The sequence below is a fragment of the Helianthus annuus genome, chromosome 12 (genome assembly GCF_002127325.2).
Source record: "Helianthus annuus cultivar XRQ/B chromosome 12, HanXRQr2.0-SUNRISE, whole genome shotgun sequence".
Classification (NCBI taxonomy): Eukaryota; Viridiplantae; Streptophyta; class Magnoliopsida; order Asterales; family Asteraceae; genus Helianthus; species Helianthus annuus.
In genome coordinates this window covers 156,311,316-156,327,947 of record NC_035444.2, presented here as the reverse complement: position 1 = coordinate 156,327,947, position 16,632 = coordinate 156,311,316, and the positions used below count along the sequence as shown (strand labels likewise).

General features: G+C 38.3%; 1 long non-coding RNA gene across 1 annotated transcript; it reads right to left on the bottom strand.

The window, feature by feature from the left end:
• Positions 1 to 10,694: 10,694 nt before the first annotated feature.
• On the bottom strand, positions 10,695 to 11,796 carry LOC118484671. The gene is made up of 2 exons (XR_004873927.1): positions 11,520 to 11,796; positions 10,695 to 11,319 (listed from the first exon to the last, which is right to left on the bottom strand). It is a non-coding gene; the product is annotated as an uncharacterized LOC118484671 (long non-coding RNA).
• Between the last annotated feature and the right edge of the window lie 4,836 nt (positions 11,797 to 16,632).

Genomic DNA, 16,632 nt, shown 5'->3' with positions numbered 1-16,632 from the left:
AATCACTTATTTATGAGGAACTTGATTTTCATATGCATGAGGGCACAGGTGCAAGTCCGTGAACAGGTCAGTACTTCCGTACAGCAGAGAGACGAACTTGACACCCGGATAAATGTGATATTTTATCACTTATTTGATTGGACATGTGATTGTTTATCACTTATTGAGGTCGAATGCAGTATGTAATATGTACACGTATGTATAGCATCATGGAAGATCTAGACTTGCGTCCCCGTTATTTTTTTTTGGTAAAAGATACAACCATGATACCCAGATGATAAGCAGCATAAAGACCGAATATCTCAGAACCTCGGCAATCTATCAAACGAAATTTCGGTACTAAGACCATATGCCAATGAATGATTCCCACCTGGTCTTCAGTCGATTAAGATTTATATCACCCTGCACACTTTAAAATGATTGTGAGCCTACCGATACATCTTATATAGAGCTGCTTATCGTTTTTCATTTAAGGTTTAAAGAGGTTTGGATAGACCACTGATGTACTATCATTTTCTCTTTTGCTCGCCAGGAAACTCATTTTTGATTTTCTATTGTTTTTGTGTTTTTGAAATTTTTCGATGTTTTTGGATTTTCAGATTTTTGGATTTACTCCCCCTAAAATCAATAAACTAAGATAAATTTAAAAACACACAAAGGTATTTACAAAAATGATTTCCCGATGTTGGTTTTACTCTTGCTTGACCTTAATGCCGTTTACCAATAATAAAAAGTCAAATCTTGATTTGTCAAATGCTTTGGTAAATAAGTCGGCACGTTGGTCATCGGTGTGGACCTTAACAACATCAATTAGCCTTTTCTCAAAGCAATCACGTATGAAGTGATATTTGATTTCGATGTGTTTGGTCTTGGAGTGCTGCACAGGATTTCTAGTGATATCTAAAGCAGCAGAATTATCAACGTAAATAGGAGTAGTTAGGAATTCAAAACCGTAGTCCCGCATTTGTTGTTGGATCCAAAGAACTTGGGAGCAACAACTTGAGGCAGCAATGTATTCAGCTTCGCATGTTGATGTAGCTACGCACGTCTGCTTCTTGCACTGCCATGTGACTAGGCGATTTCCTAAAAACTGACATCCAGCTGTTGTGGATTTACCGTCGATTTTGCATCCGCCAAAATCAGAATCACTGAAAGCTACCAATTCAAAGTTATTATCCCTAGGGTACCACAGACCGGTGTCAGGGTACGTCTTCAAATAACGAAAAATCCTTTTAACAGCTGCAAGATGTGAGGCCTTCGGATTAACTTGATATCTGGCAAGCAGGCACGTTGGATACATTATGTCTGGCCTTGATGCTGTGAGGTACATAAGAGATCCGATCATTGCGCGATAGTTTGAGGGGCTAACAGCTTCTCCCTTCAAGTCAGGAGTAATTCCGTGATTCGTTGGCAATGGGGTACCAATGGGCGTTGCATCAGACATCTGGAACCGGCTCAAGATGTCACCAACATATTTAGTCTGATGGATGAATATCCCAGACTCTGTTTGTTGTACTTGTAGGCCCAAGAAGAAGGTCATTTCCCCCATAGCACTCATCTCGAATTTATCCTGCATGATGCGCTCGAATTCCCTACACAAGACATCATTAGTAGAACCAAAAATAATATCATCAACGTATACCTGTACCAGAAGAAGATCTCCATCTTGTTCTTTGATGAAAAGAGTACAGTCAATAAGACCTCTACGAAAACCGTTCGCCAGCGGATAGTGAGATAAGGTTGCATACCAAGCTCGCGGTGATTGATGAAGACCATAGAGAGCTTTGTTGAGCAACCAAACCCGATCGGGATGGATAGGATCTTCAAAACCTGGAGGCTGTTCGACGTATACCTCTTCTTCAACCACACCATGTAAAAATGCACTTTTCACGTCCATCTGATAAACCTTGAATCCTTTGAAGGATGCATAGGCTAGAAAGATTCGAATTGCTTCGAGACGTGCCACTGGTGCATACACTTCGTTGTAGTCGATCCCTTCAATCTGACGAAAACCTTGAACGACTAAACGTGCTTTGTTTCGGATAACAACTCCACGGTCATCCTTTTTGCATTTGAAAACCCAACGGGTACCGATCTTCTTGTATCCAGCAGGTTTCTCTACGAGTTTCCAGACACCCAGCTTCTGGAATTGTTGCAGTTCTTCCTGCATTGCTTCAACCCAAGCGTTATCTTTCAAGGCTTCTTTCCAAGTTCTTGGTTCTTCTTGTGAGACATAGCACGCGAAGGACCAATCGTTTTGTTGCCCGGATTCTCGAATAGCTGCATACAAGCCTGCATTGTTGTTGTTTCGCAACATGTTTCTTGTTTGAACGCCACTTTGCACATTTCCAATGATGTTTTGTTGAGGATGGGTATTATGAATCCTTGTTCCTGGATTATCTGGAACTGGAACATTTATACCCAGGTTGTTCAAATTAAGATCAACAACCAATTCAAGGCCCGGAATTGACGAAGAGGATGATGCAGTAGCCTCAGCTGTTCTATGGGCATCCACTGGAGGAGTACCCTCTGAAGTACCATGAACTGCTGTTGTAGGAGCTTCCTGATCTGCATCTAGAAATTCATCATCCTCTGAAGATTCGTTCAATTCGTTTGCATCATGAAAATCCTCATTGTTGAGAGTATTATTGTTCACCGAAGAAGATGGTTCTTGATTAACAAGAATTGGACGAACCACCGGTGAAACTGTTGCATTGTCACTCTCGAAAAACATCCTAGCCGCAACATTTTCTTCAACGGCTTCAACATTGATCGAATTGAAGAAGTCATCGTACTCAAACATCCAAGGTTGACCCGGATTTTTGACTGGCAAGGTGTGCCTTTGTACTCTGACCTCAGACCATTCCTCGACCCTTTTAGTCTCTAGATTCTAGACTCGTAAGTTAGGGGTGGCATACCCAAGAAAGTATCCATCAATTGCTTTTGCCCCAAACTTTCCATTAGGATCGATGATTGTGCATGGAGCTCCAAACGGTTCTAGATAAGACAAATCTGGTTTCCGTTTTTGAAGAAGCTCAAAGCAGGTCTTGTTGTGCCTTTTGACTGTAAGAACTCGGTTCAATGTATAACATGCAGAGGCCACAGCTTCAGTCCAGAATGGAATGGGCAACTGTGACTCCACCAACATTGTCCTAGCAGTCTCGATCAATGTGCGATTCTTACGTTCAGCGACACCATTCTGTTGAGGAGTATAAGCTGCACTAAACTCATGAAGAATACCCTTTGAAGTGCAGAACTCCGCCATGGAATGATTTTTAAATTCAGTACCATTGTCGCTACGTATCCGCCTAACCTTCAACTTATACAAATTCTCAATCTGAATGATCAAGTTTTTGATAATGCCAAAGGTTTCACTCTTGTGTGCCATGAACGCCACCCAAGAAAATCTTGAATAATCATCAGTTACCACTAGACAGTATTGATCACCCCGAATACTCTTGTGCTTGACAGGACCGAACAAATCCATGTGCAAACGTTCAAGAGGAACTGCCACCGTGTTGATCTTCTTTGTAGGGTGCTTCTTCTTTTGTTTGCTTTCCTTTCTGGCACGAAACACAGACGTCTTGAAGATGGAAATTTTTGAGGGGAACACCATTCACCAATTCATTTGAAACCAAATGATTCATTTTGCGTAAGTGAATGTGACCCATTCGTCTGTGCCAAGAGATAGTGTCTTTTTCTGTGGCTTTGGAAACGAAACAAGTTGCTTGTGCAGACGTAGTAATAGCTTGGCTCATGTCAAGGACGTACAAATCATTTATCCTTGGAGCCGACAAGAGAATCCATTCTTTTGGAATTTTGAAGCCGGGCTTCAGCACATAACATCCATTAGCATCAAAGTGTACTGAGAACTGCTTGTCACAGATTTGAGAAACACTAAGAAGATTGTGATCAAGTTGTTGCACAAAGTTGATCTTGTCAAAGCTGACAATCCCGTTGGATATCATTCCTTCACCCGTTATATATCCACCTTTATCTCCAGCAAAAGCAACATAACCTCCTCTAATAGATTTAACGTCGTAGAGAAGCTTCATGTCGCCTGTCATGTGCCTGGATGCCCCACTATCAACAATCCAATGACTACTGACAGTTCCTCCTGGAACACCCTGCACATGAACTCAAATGAATTAGTTGGAGATGGGGACCCAAGCCATTGTGGTCTTGGGTCTTCCATTATCATCAATGACAATAACTTCTTGTCTTTGATGGTTGGTGAATTGTGATGGTCCCCTTGATTCAGTAACCGATTTTGGTTTCCATGTCTGTTTTGTTTTACCAGTGTCTTTCTTTAAAATTTTAACTTCTTGATTGTTTGAAGTTTTGGAATTTTCTGGTTTTACAACAACAGATTGTTTTTGAACCACATCAGTTTTAATTGCTTTTTCAATCTTTTTGACCTGTTGGCGTTTCTGCTTCTTTTCCCTTTCTTTTACAAGGCGGGGATCTTGTCTGACAGAAGCAGATCGCTTACGGTCATTGTGATCACGGGGAGCATCAACCTTTTCTTTCTGCTTATGAAGATAAGGGCAATTTCGAATTATATGCCCAATGGTTCCACACTCAAAACATGATCTTCGTTCAACATACCCCGAAGAATCATGTGTTCTCTTAGCCGATGATGTTGAACTTTGTGAACTCGAGGTACTAGGCTTTGAGCTGTTTTGTTCACTTCTTTTCAAAACAGTAGCTTTCTTGACAAAATCTAAGTTAGATTTATTTTGAAACGTCTCAATTTTGTCTGTTCCCGTCGATTTCACAAAGTTAACATTTTTCTTCTTCTTTTGATTCGGCTTCTTCTGGACTTGAGCCGGTGACTTTCCTTTGGGCTTGGTGTGATTTTGCTGTTTTGGCATTGCTGGTAATTTCTTGTTGCCAAATTGTTTTCGAACTTCAGCCTTTGGGATTGGAGGACACTGTGTAACTGTAACATGTGGTCCTTTCTTCCCCAAAAACTTACTTGTCGAATTTTCAAAGACTTTACTGATTAAGGATTGATTAACGTTCTTAATAGGAAAATCTTTGTCTGAGTAAATTTTATCATCACCAACCAAAGTGTACAGCAAGGTCACACTCTCCGACTCCTTCTCAGACGAGGACTCAGTTGCAACAGTCTTAGCGGGTTTGACAGGGGGATCACATAGAATGTGATTCTCAAGAGGTATGTCCTCATTTTTGACTACCGCATCAGACTTTGTTGGAGCAGCATCATCAGATTCATCATCTGAAGAATCAGCATCCTCAACCTCAAACGGAGGATCCTGTTTCTGTTCAGCAGTTACAGATGTATCTGCTGACACATTTGAATCTGAGGATACTTCCTTCTGGTATCCGAGTCCTGCTGCAAACTCCTTCACATCAAGAGGAACAGATGGTTCGAAGAACACTCTATCCTCCTCATCAGGCATGGCATCATAATTGTGTCTGACTGGTGGTGGACATTTTTTGTATCCTATGCATGTGACATCCTTCTTCGCTTTCTGAACGTCAATGATGTGATCCAACACATAGCTAGAGCTCAAATAACTGTCTAGCTTGAGTTGGATTGCCTCACTTTCCGTTTTTACACAGACCATTTCTTTTTGCATTGTCTCAAGACGTGAGATGTACAAATTAATGTCCGTTTGTTTTCTGGAAACCATTTTAGTCAATTCAGTTTTATCTTTCTTTAATGTCTCAATCATTGACTTAAATTCTTTTTCATGGTTTTCATAAAACATATTGGCTTCTGTGCATTTTGAAAGATCCACAGTCAACTTCTGATTGTGGCTGAATGTCACATCATATTTTTCTTGCAAAGCCTCGTGTTTGCTTTGCAATGCACACCACTCAGCATTCAAGGAACTATGTTTGTCTTGCAAGTCAAACAAACTAGCTTGTAAAGCATCATGTTTGGCTTGTAACTCAGACATGTTTGCCTCTAACTCAGCACATTTAGCCTGCAAGCTATCATAGTTATCACAGTTTACAGCAATGGGTTCATCGACACATACCTGACTTGAAGAACTGTCGACATTAGCCATAAAGGCTGAATGGAGAGAAGACGAAGTACAAGCAGCTTGATCCACCAGAACAGATCTTCCACCACTTAGTGCTGCAGCTTCATCCAAACGTTCATCAATATCAGCATCAACCGAGACACCAGATGTCTCACCCACATTCTCATCGCCTGACCTAGATGAATCTTCATCAACACTCCTGCTGTACCCAGAAGAGTCTTCATCTTCAGAAGATTCACCACCACTGGAGGAAGATTCTCCACCACTGGTGTTAACTACATCCTTCACAACTTGAGCAAAGCAAGCTGTACCATTAGGAGCATCACCACCAAACTGGATTGACCAGTCACAACCTTCATCCATCTGAACTACAAGTGCCCGGTTGGCTTGATTGTTGACAGGCACTAACGTACGTTCACTATTTCTGTTCTGGTTCTGCTGGTTGCCCTGGTTTCTGAAGGAGTTCTGGTTTCCATGTTGTGCTGGCTTTGCACATTCCCTCTTGAAGTGACCCCGTTCACCACAGTTGAAGCACCTTACTGCTTGTTTATCGAACCCATACTTAGTGTCTCTCTTACTTTCCAAGCTGGTTCTGCCAGTACTTTCCAACCAATCCTTTGCTCTTCTCACAGCACTAGCAAAGGCCCACTTGATATCCATCAAGTCCATCTCTTCTTTATCTATCTGCCGATAGTCTTCCTGTGTCAGATTAATGTTACCAATCTGACCTTCTATCAACCCACAGTACGCGCTCACTATAGTGTTAAGTAGCTCCATGTGTTCCTTGGCTACTTCTACACTGACTTTAGAGAAGCTTGAAGTGTCGAGCTGTACTGTATTTGGCTTTGATTGTTGACCAGCAGATGATGTTCCTCCATAACATGCACGTTGTTGTTGAGCAGGAGGAGGAGGAGGTTGGATTGGATTTCCATACATGTCTATGGTGGGAGGTGGCTTAACAGGAACTTGCACCGGATTGCCATACATATCCGTGCTTGTGACAAACGCCGTTTGAATTGGAGCATGTGAACCAGTTCTTGCAGACGAAGAGCTGGAAGTTCCATAATACATTTCTGGATTTTGTGGCAATGGAACTCTCTTCGCCTTCAATGTTTCCTCCTGATCCTTGTTTTCCAAAAGCTGCACGAAGTCGTTAATATTTGTAGTTGTCAACGCTCCGTTATACTTAAGGATTTCCAAGAAACTATTCCATTGAGGAGGTAAGGTATCAGCAAACTTCTTTACCACCTCTGCTTGAGTTGTTGTAACTCCAAAATTGTTCAACTCAGTAAGCAGGTGATAGAAACGACTTGTCATGTCTCCCAGAGACTCCTTATCCATGCAAGCGAAGCAGTCAAATTCTTTCTTGAGCAGATCATGACGCAACTGACGTGTTGCTTCATTCCCTACTCCTCTTGTTTTCAACCCGTCCCACAACTTCTTAGTTGTCTTGAAGCTGACAAACTGGTGATAAATATCCTTGCTCAAAGCCTGGGTGAGAATGGCGTATGCTTTCTTTTCCAGATCATACGTTTTCTTTTTATCTTCAGGAAGATCAGCAAATGAAGCAGTCTCTGAAGCAGCAACCTCTATGGCTTGATCGAAATCTGTGGTGAAACGTATCCACAGTTCCGTATTTTGACCAAGAACATATGTTTTAAACCTCTCAGCCCATCCTGGATATTCATTCAAATGCATCAGCTTTGGGGGTCGATTCAAGCTTCCTGTTTCGCTTTCGCTTAATAAGATACTTTGTACACTCGGAGTTTGACCCGTTACTAATGCCTATTGATTTGATGGTAAAGCATTTGCTTGTGAAGATGTAGATACTGGAGATTCGGCCCATGATGGTGATAGACTTGTACACGTGTACTTTCCACTATCAGGAGCCGGTGTACCCCACCATGAAGGAGTAACACCTGAACTTGTATATTTTCCACTGTCTGGAGCCGGAGTTCCCCACCAACTCGGATTCATCTTTGACAAGAAAAATAAATTCTATGTCAAAGTCACGAAGGATGATGGCCACCCAAAAGATCACACAGCCGAAGGATCCTGTCCGAAAGATCTAAAATCACAGAAACTTGTTAACAACAAACAGACCACAATCGAAAGATCAAATCTTGTTCGAAGGATCAACAGTGCTCGAAAGATCACTGTTGTATCTCGAACAATGGTTTCGAAAGATTCACAAGCTCGAAGGATTCACTATTTGAAAGATCCTTATCTTTCGAGTATATATCCTTATCTTTCGTATAGCTGACTTTCGAAAGATCACACTTGTTCGAATGATCAACAGTGTTCGAAAGATCACTGTTGACTTTCGAGCACTGGCTTCGAAAGATTCAAAATCTCGAAAGATTCACACTTGAAAGATCCTTATCTTTCGAGATAAATCCTTATCTTTCGAACAACTATCTTTCGAACAACTATTTTTCGAACAACTATCTTTCGAAAAGATTCCCTGATCGAAAGATATGTTTCGGACTCAGGAGGACTACTCGAAAGATGTTTATCTATCGAGCTGTCTCTGAACGAAGGATGGTCTTTCGATGTTGAAAGATATCTTTCGATGTCGAAGGATATCTTTCGAATGCTCACTGACACACTGACACTGATGTGACGGGTAGGTGAAAAGGTGATGGGTTGGTGAAGGTCAACTTTCGGCAAAAGGTAGTGTCAGAAAGTACTTTCTTACCAACCCAAATTTTTTAAACAAAAATTTACCCAAAATAGTAAATTTAACCCAGAAACCGGTCACCGGAACCTTAACCGGAATTTTGCCGGAATTCACCAAATCACTCAAAAACAAGTTTTAAGTTACCCAACCCGCTTATGAACACTCCCGGTAGGTTTAAAAACACGTTTTCCAGTTTAAAAGTGTAGAAAAACCAACAAAAACGGTTGTTAAACCAAGTGTCCAAACACACCAAACACTTGAACAAACCCGGTTTTAAACAAGGTTAAGAGCCTTAGCTCTGATACCACTTGTAGGTCCCTTGTCGTGGAGGATGACGAACCTAAACCTTGTTATACAAACTCACTAGCGAGTGCGGAATCCAAGCTAGCAAGCAAACCGGGATGAAGCAAGTATACACACAACACACAAGGGTTCACCGATTAACACAACTTGTATTAACGCAAATGAAGGTTTCAGTTACAAGCACAATGTTTACAAATCTAACTTGTAAACTCTCAAAGTGTGTGTGTTTCGGAAGATGCTCTCAAGAACTCTCTCTCTCGGGTGTGTGTGTCTATGTGCATCTCACTTATCCGAAACACAGTGCATGGGTATATATACCCAGCACAGGTTGTCATGGTCGAAGGATTCGATAGATGGTCCGAAGGATCATCTTTCGAATATAATGCTTTCGAAGGATCAGCAAGGACCTCGAAAGATTGTCTTTCGAGGTCTATCTATCGAAGCATATCTTTCGAGGTGATCGAAGGATCTACATTATCCTTCGATCACTCATCCTTCGAGCCAGACAAATGACAACCAATAACTAACTGTTGACTGAGTCAAACCAGGAGGACGGTTGACTTGGTCAACTTACAAGACTGATAAGGACATCGTTTACATCGAGACCGAATACAGACAAAGTACAGACACAAGTGCACCAACAGAAGAGTCGTTACTAGAAAGAGAAGGATGAAATGTGAATCGGCTTGAAGAATCAGCAAGTTTGCAAATTTGTTATGGTGGCACTTGTTTCAGTATTGTAGAAAGTAAACTTATTTTTATAGTTTTGCAATTTCTTTATTACAATGGTTATGATATTTAGTGAATTCAACTGAAATGAAACGGTTCAAAATATAGTGAACAAAAACGAAACTGGTCAAAGTATAGTGAACTACGATGAAACGGGTCAAAATATAGTGAATTAAATGAAACGGGTCAAAATATAGTGAACTAAGATGAAACGGGTCAAAATATAGTGAATTAAATGAAACGGGTCAAAATATAGTGAACTAATATTAAACGGGTCAAAATATAGTGAATTAAATGAAACGGGTCAAAATATAGTGAATTAAATGAAACGGGTCAAAATATAGTGAATTAAATGAAACGGGTCAAAATATAGTGAATTAAATGAAACGGGTCAAAATATCGTGAACTAAAACGAAAAGGGTCAAAATAGAGTGAATTAACTAAACGGGTCAAAATATAGTGAACTAAGATGAAACGGGTCAAAATATAGTGAACTAAGATGAAACGGGTCAAAATATAGTGAATTTAATGAACGGGTCAAAATATAGTGAATGAAAATGAAACGCGTCAAAATATAGTTAAGTAATATGAAATGGGCCAAAATATAGTAAGCAAAATGAAATGGTTATTAAACAGACCCCACTGTAGTATTCATTGGTTCACTTTTCAATCACTTTGTTTGTTTTGAGTCAATGTCTCTATGTTTGGGATGATGATTTTGTCACCAAAAAACAAATTTTCAAAGCTAAGGTAACTGGCTTTTATAGACAACATTAAAGCTTGTCATTATTAGACTGCAGTTATGTGGTTTAAAGCTTCAAACAACATTATGCATCAACTTTGATCTTTGCCTATTATTTTAGTTTTGTGCATCCCTTCATACATTAGCATTTAGTACACTCTCATCAATCCATCATAAAGATACAATAAGCAATTTATTGGCTCTGAATTCAGACCCACCAAGGCACAAAAATTATTCTCTATTTATTAACACACTCACATCAATTCATCCATCATATACAATAATAGCACTACACACCCCTGTTAAAACAACACAGTCAATAAAAAAAGAAAACTGAAACCATAACAATCAATAAAAAAAGATGCTTTTCTTGCTTTATCCATCGGCTTGCGTATGCCATGGCTCTTTCTCTTTTAATAGTTGCATCCGCTTTTCTTTGCAACCTTGCTTCTCTTTCTCTCTTAATGCCAGCCAAAGAGGGTCGCCACAATGTCTTCCATTATCGACCCCATGAGCGTCTTATGAAGCAGCACATAATCTGTCAAATTGCATAATCTGTTCACCAGAACCCTCTTCTTTTTTCAGAACATCTAGAACGTGTGTTCAGGTATGCGTTTTTTCAGGTGCGTGTGCCAATGGTTCTTAATCTCGTTATCACTTCTTCCAGGTAATTTTGCAGCAATGGCTGACCATCTGCGGCACAATACGATCACACATACTTGTTTCCCATTTCTCTATGATACTTGCAGATAAAATCTTCTTGTTCTTTACTAAAATTACCGCGTTTAACCGTCGGTCGAAGATAATTCATCCATCTCAATCTACAGTTCTTCCACATCTAGCTAATCCTAATTCCCACAAAAAAAAAAAAAATCAAGAGTAAATTACTATTTCACCCAAAATTACAAATAACATAATTCAATCAAAATTACAAATCAACAAAAAATTCATAGTTACAAATCCAACTTGGAACATAACAAACTAAATTCAACACCATATGTATGTTCAAGTTAACACAACAAGAAGTTGCTCGAATCGAATACTTTACCAAATATGAACAAGAAGCCATGGGATTTGCAGTTGCAGTCGATTCATGGGGGAGGTATTTGCAGGCGATTTGGATTTGGGGGAGGTAGAAATTGATCAGAAGCCTGGTCGATTAATTGAGAGTGGAACATAAAGGGGGATGTCTTTGCAGGCGATTTAGACTTGGGGGAGGTAGAAATTGATCAGAAGCTTGATCGATTCGTATTAGAGAAGCCTTGTAGGCGATTTGGATTTGGGGATTTCGTCAGTCGTACTTTTTGTTTCAGCATAAAGGTTTATTTTATCTTTTTAAGGATTTTAATCAAAACTACGTAGTTTTGATGGGTTTGGCGCGTAAGGTTATGCGTCTAGCAGCACCGTATTCACTTTCCCCATATATTAAATACATGATTGGAAAAATTACAAGTTTTGTTCTTTATCTTTATATCACTTTTCAGGCGGTGTCATTTTTAACGAATGTTGACATGCGGTGTCCTTTACTAGGTAATTTGTTGCAAGTTTAGTGCTTTACACCCAACTCAGTTAAAAAACCCTGTTAATTGTTGACAGGCGTCGTCCTTTACTAGGTATTTTGTTGCAAGTTTAGTCCTTTACCTATGTATTTTGTTGCAAGTTTAGTCCTTTACACCCAACAATTAACAGGGTTTTTTTAACTGGGTTGGGTGTAAAGGACTAAACTTGCAACAAAATAGCTAGTAAAGGACACCGCCTGTCAACATTCGTTAAAAAGGACACCTACTGTAAAGTGGTATAAAGGTAAAGACAAAACTTGTAATTTTTCCTAAATGATTATATACTCATAAATATTTCACACAAATTGAATTAAATAATTTTGGCAAACAATTACTTAAAGATATGAAAATCAATTAGAAATATATGCAAATGGTAAGATATTAGTGGAATTAAGAATGCATTAAATTGTATTACTAGTTACTAGAAATAAACGAAAACTCAATCCCATTATGAAATACATGAGTGGGTTATTCAATTTTCACATCTATAAATACTAGACAATCATCCTACAAAGAATCATTCATATTCTCTTTTTCAATATTGTTCTCCTCCTACAACATAATGAAGTTTCTATGTGTTTTAGTTATTACCATGTTGTTGTTGACATTCAGGACATCCACTGGAAGTTGTTTGTGATAGTACTGATGTTAGGCCTAAGTGTAGATGTGAACCCTCAGTACCGTCCCATGAGTGTTGTGATGCTTTAAGACAACATAAAAGTTGTTGGAATTACTATATAGAGTTCTGTCCATTCATTGGTGGAGCTATTTGGCAATGTGGTCTTTAAGATCCGTATGAAGCGAGTTCTTGATTTCTTTCTTTATTGAATGATGATGTTTACGTATGACGTATTATACTTTAGTTGTCTCATGTTACATCAATGTTTTAAAGCTAAAAGAGATCCAAAATGGTTTTCTGAAGATTTTAAATATTATTATACCACATTAATTACTTATTATAAAAACGATCAACCAGGTACTATTTCACCACACGACCACTCCTCTTAGTGCGTGTAGTCGTCCTTCTATGCAACATCAGTCACCTGGAAAACTATAACTATAACTAACCATCAGGTAACGCTAACGGATTGATCATAGGATACAAAGAAAACTTTACTCCATAGAAGTACTAAAATTAAGCACCAACTCTAACTTCACAATGTAAGCAGCTATGCATCCTAATCTAAAGTTATATTATAGTGACCATCAATCTCTTAACCAGCAATACTGGACGATTGTTCAAAATGGTAAAAAAGCACATCCATCCTTTTATATGAAGGGTTTATATTTTAAACAATGAATGTGCATTTGAAGTGATAATCAGTATTGAGCCTGACATAGTGGTCATAACTTTTATTTCGTTAAGGGTAACAAGGTTGAAAATTAGATGAGAGACAGCCGTAAGAAAACTGATCACCAAGAGTCTGAGATAGATGCCAAAGCTAAACTTAAACTTTTCTTTTTAACATAGCCCAAGTGGAATTCAGGCAAAGTTCTAAGCCCTGGATGTTTATAAAAATAGCTAATACTACTCATATATATTGTGACAACCCGCAACTTCAGGTTACTACTTTAACCTAACTACAGTTAACTAAATCATTTTACTTTTTAATCTATTTAACTTATCTCTATTTCACTCCCCGCCCCTAACTCTGTCTAAAATGTTTGTTAAAGATAAGGGTATTATGGTAATTGTATAAATATGTATTTAAATTGATTTTTAAAATCCATTTGTTTTGCCTTTTTGTTGATATAAAAATAAAAAAGATAAGCATATATAACAAAATCAATCAGATCCCTTTCTTCCTCACTTCATCACCCACTTTCTCTCTCTATATCTCGTTCTATATCTTGAAAGAATTGATTGGTAGGAAGAAATCAAGGATCCAGAATCCTGAAAAATACCAGAAAGTGCTCTTCCACCACCTGCAGATGCCCAAATCATTAACTTTATTTTCGGAGGATCAAATATCTGTGGAACCTCGTTCTCGACAGCAAAGACGCATGCCAAAGAAACCAAGCTGGAAAACGGAGACAAGCCTATTAGGACCTCCACTCTAACTCAACAGAAAGTTATATCCTTTGATGAGGATGATCGTGTTGACATTCAGGATCCTCAGGATCCTCATCATGATGGCTTAGTTATTACTTTGTTTATTGCTAATCATTTTGTTCGCAGGATCCTTATAGATGGTGGAAGCTCTGTGAACATCATCCAACTTGATGTCTTGAACAAGATGAACATCCCGGAATCAGAAATAATTCTGAGATCATCGGTCCTTGTCGGATTCAGCGATGAAACGAAGAACACACTAGGGGACATCAAACTTCCATTCTATATCGAGAGGGCCCTGGATACATGAAATGAAAGTTGTACCTTCAACCAACCATCAATGTGTAAAACTACTGACCCCTTGGGGAGTAGTAAAGATAGAGAGCGATCAACAAGGGGCCAAGAATTGCTATACCTCTTCAATGAAACCGGCTCCAAAATCAAGGGCAACATAGCAATTACAGCATCCTCCAAGGGATGTCATGGAGGCAAGAGAACAAGACATCAAGAATGTAATACTGGATCCTGAGGATCCTGACATCAAAGTTCTTGTAGGATCCAGGATCCTTGATAATATAGAACAGGATCTAGTATCCTTCTTGAAGAGAAGGAAGTCTACCTTTGCTTAAACACATGAAGATATGGCAGGTATCTCTAAATACATTATTACACATAAATTGGGTATTGACAAATATTTCAGGCCATTTTCTACCCGAGATACATGACTTGAATTGCTACTTAGATCACTAAAAAACAAGATACCAAACCGTTAGAAAATTTGACAACAAACCTTAACCCGCATTTAATTTAAAATTTAAAAACTTGTTAAGCCCACATTTCAATTAAAAAGACAATAACCCATTAACTCATTTAGCCCACATTTAAAAACAAAAGCTTATTAAAGCTTCTGCCCACCGCATAAGCCTCGGGAAACTTTAATGAATTTCTAATATTCTAATATCGACTGACATATTTTTTATTACTTATATGCTTTTCAATATGAGTTTTGCTACTTTAATTACATGACCCAACCTGAACCACTTAACCGGACCGAACAAAAGAAGCGGAAACTTAGTGATAGACCATTGTTCGTCCGTTCTTTGAAAATTTACAAGGAAAAGAATTCTGGCTATGCCCCTGTGTTGACGGGTAATTCAAAGTATGAAACAAAAACGTGTGACCGTTGGAAGCTCCCACGTGTGTCAAGCATGAAGAAGTTAGAAAGGGGAGTGTTGGATAATCAAATCTGAATGAACAATTCCTATTATGATATTATGAGTATGCACAAGAATGTAGTACCAGTTGAACCGTCAGGTAGAACCGGTTAAACCGCCCGGAACACTCAGTTGAACCGCCCGATACACCCAGTTAAACCATTTCTGAGGCCAGTCCGACACGGTATAAAAACCGGATTTTAAAACATTGTGTGTAGGGACTCCATTGAAGATCAGGGACGAAACACACAATGCACACAATATTATATATATATATATATATATATATATATATATAGGGAGAGTTTAAATGAGAACGCTAAATATTGTGAGAACCGTGAGAACAAATGAAAAAACCATGAGAACTTGGTCAAAAACAATTCAAATTCAAAATTTTTTTCTACACTTATCATTATTATTCGAATACAATGTTAGAAATTCAATTTACACGTTTAAATTTACGTGAATTCATAAATAAAGAAAATTTACACATGTGTAAAAAATCTAAAAAGAATTATTTTGAAATGAGAAATGAATTATTTGATGTTATAAATTCTTGTTTTGATGTTGTATCTTAATTAATTACAATGAGGTTTGTATAAAAAAAAATTGGTTTTGATTGGTTTTTTCATTCGTTCTCACGGTTCTCGCAATATTTAGCGTTCTCAAGATAACCCTCCCTTATATATATATATATATATAGAGAGAGAGAGAGAGAGAAAGTATAATGTACTTCAAGGCTTAACCTACATTAACATACATGACAAAAATTATAACGTGCGTTATTATCATAGAACGTGCGTGATTATAGTCTCATGCGTGATTATGTGGTCCCATGCGTGATTATGTGGTCCCATGCGTGATTATACCCTTGATCCAACGGTTACCATTGTCTCCTACGTGATGTATGATAAGGCTTTTTGTATGTTAACCTTACTCTATATATATATATATACTAGGTTATATACCCGTGAGTTTCACGGGTTATGGGCTGTGTTAAAAAATCTATATCTATAAAATAATTATAGTAAGACACATGTTTGACAGACCTTACTGACACATGTTTGACGGGGTATGAGTTGTGTTAAAAAGATCTATATCTATAAAATGAATTGATTTAGTTTTATCATGGTGTTGCCTAAAATATATGAAGAATTTTGGTACCACTTCATTTTTGTCTAATTATTATACATATGTTTAGCTTGTAATCGTTTATATGTTATACTATGAAACACTAATCGATTGTAGTAATATGTGTTATGCTATGAAACAATAATATATCAAAACTATGCTTTTGATAACAAAACAAAATACATATAGAAATACCAATACAAA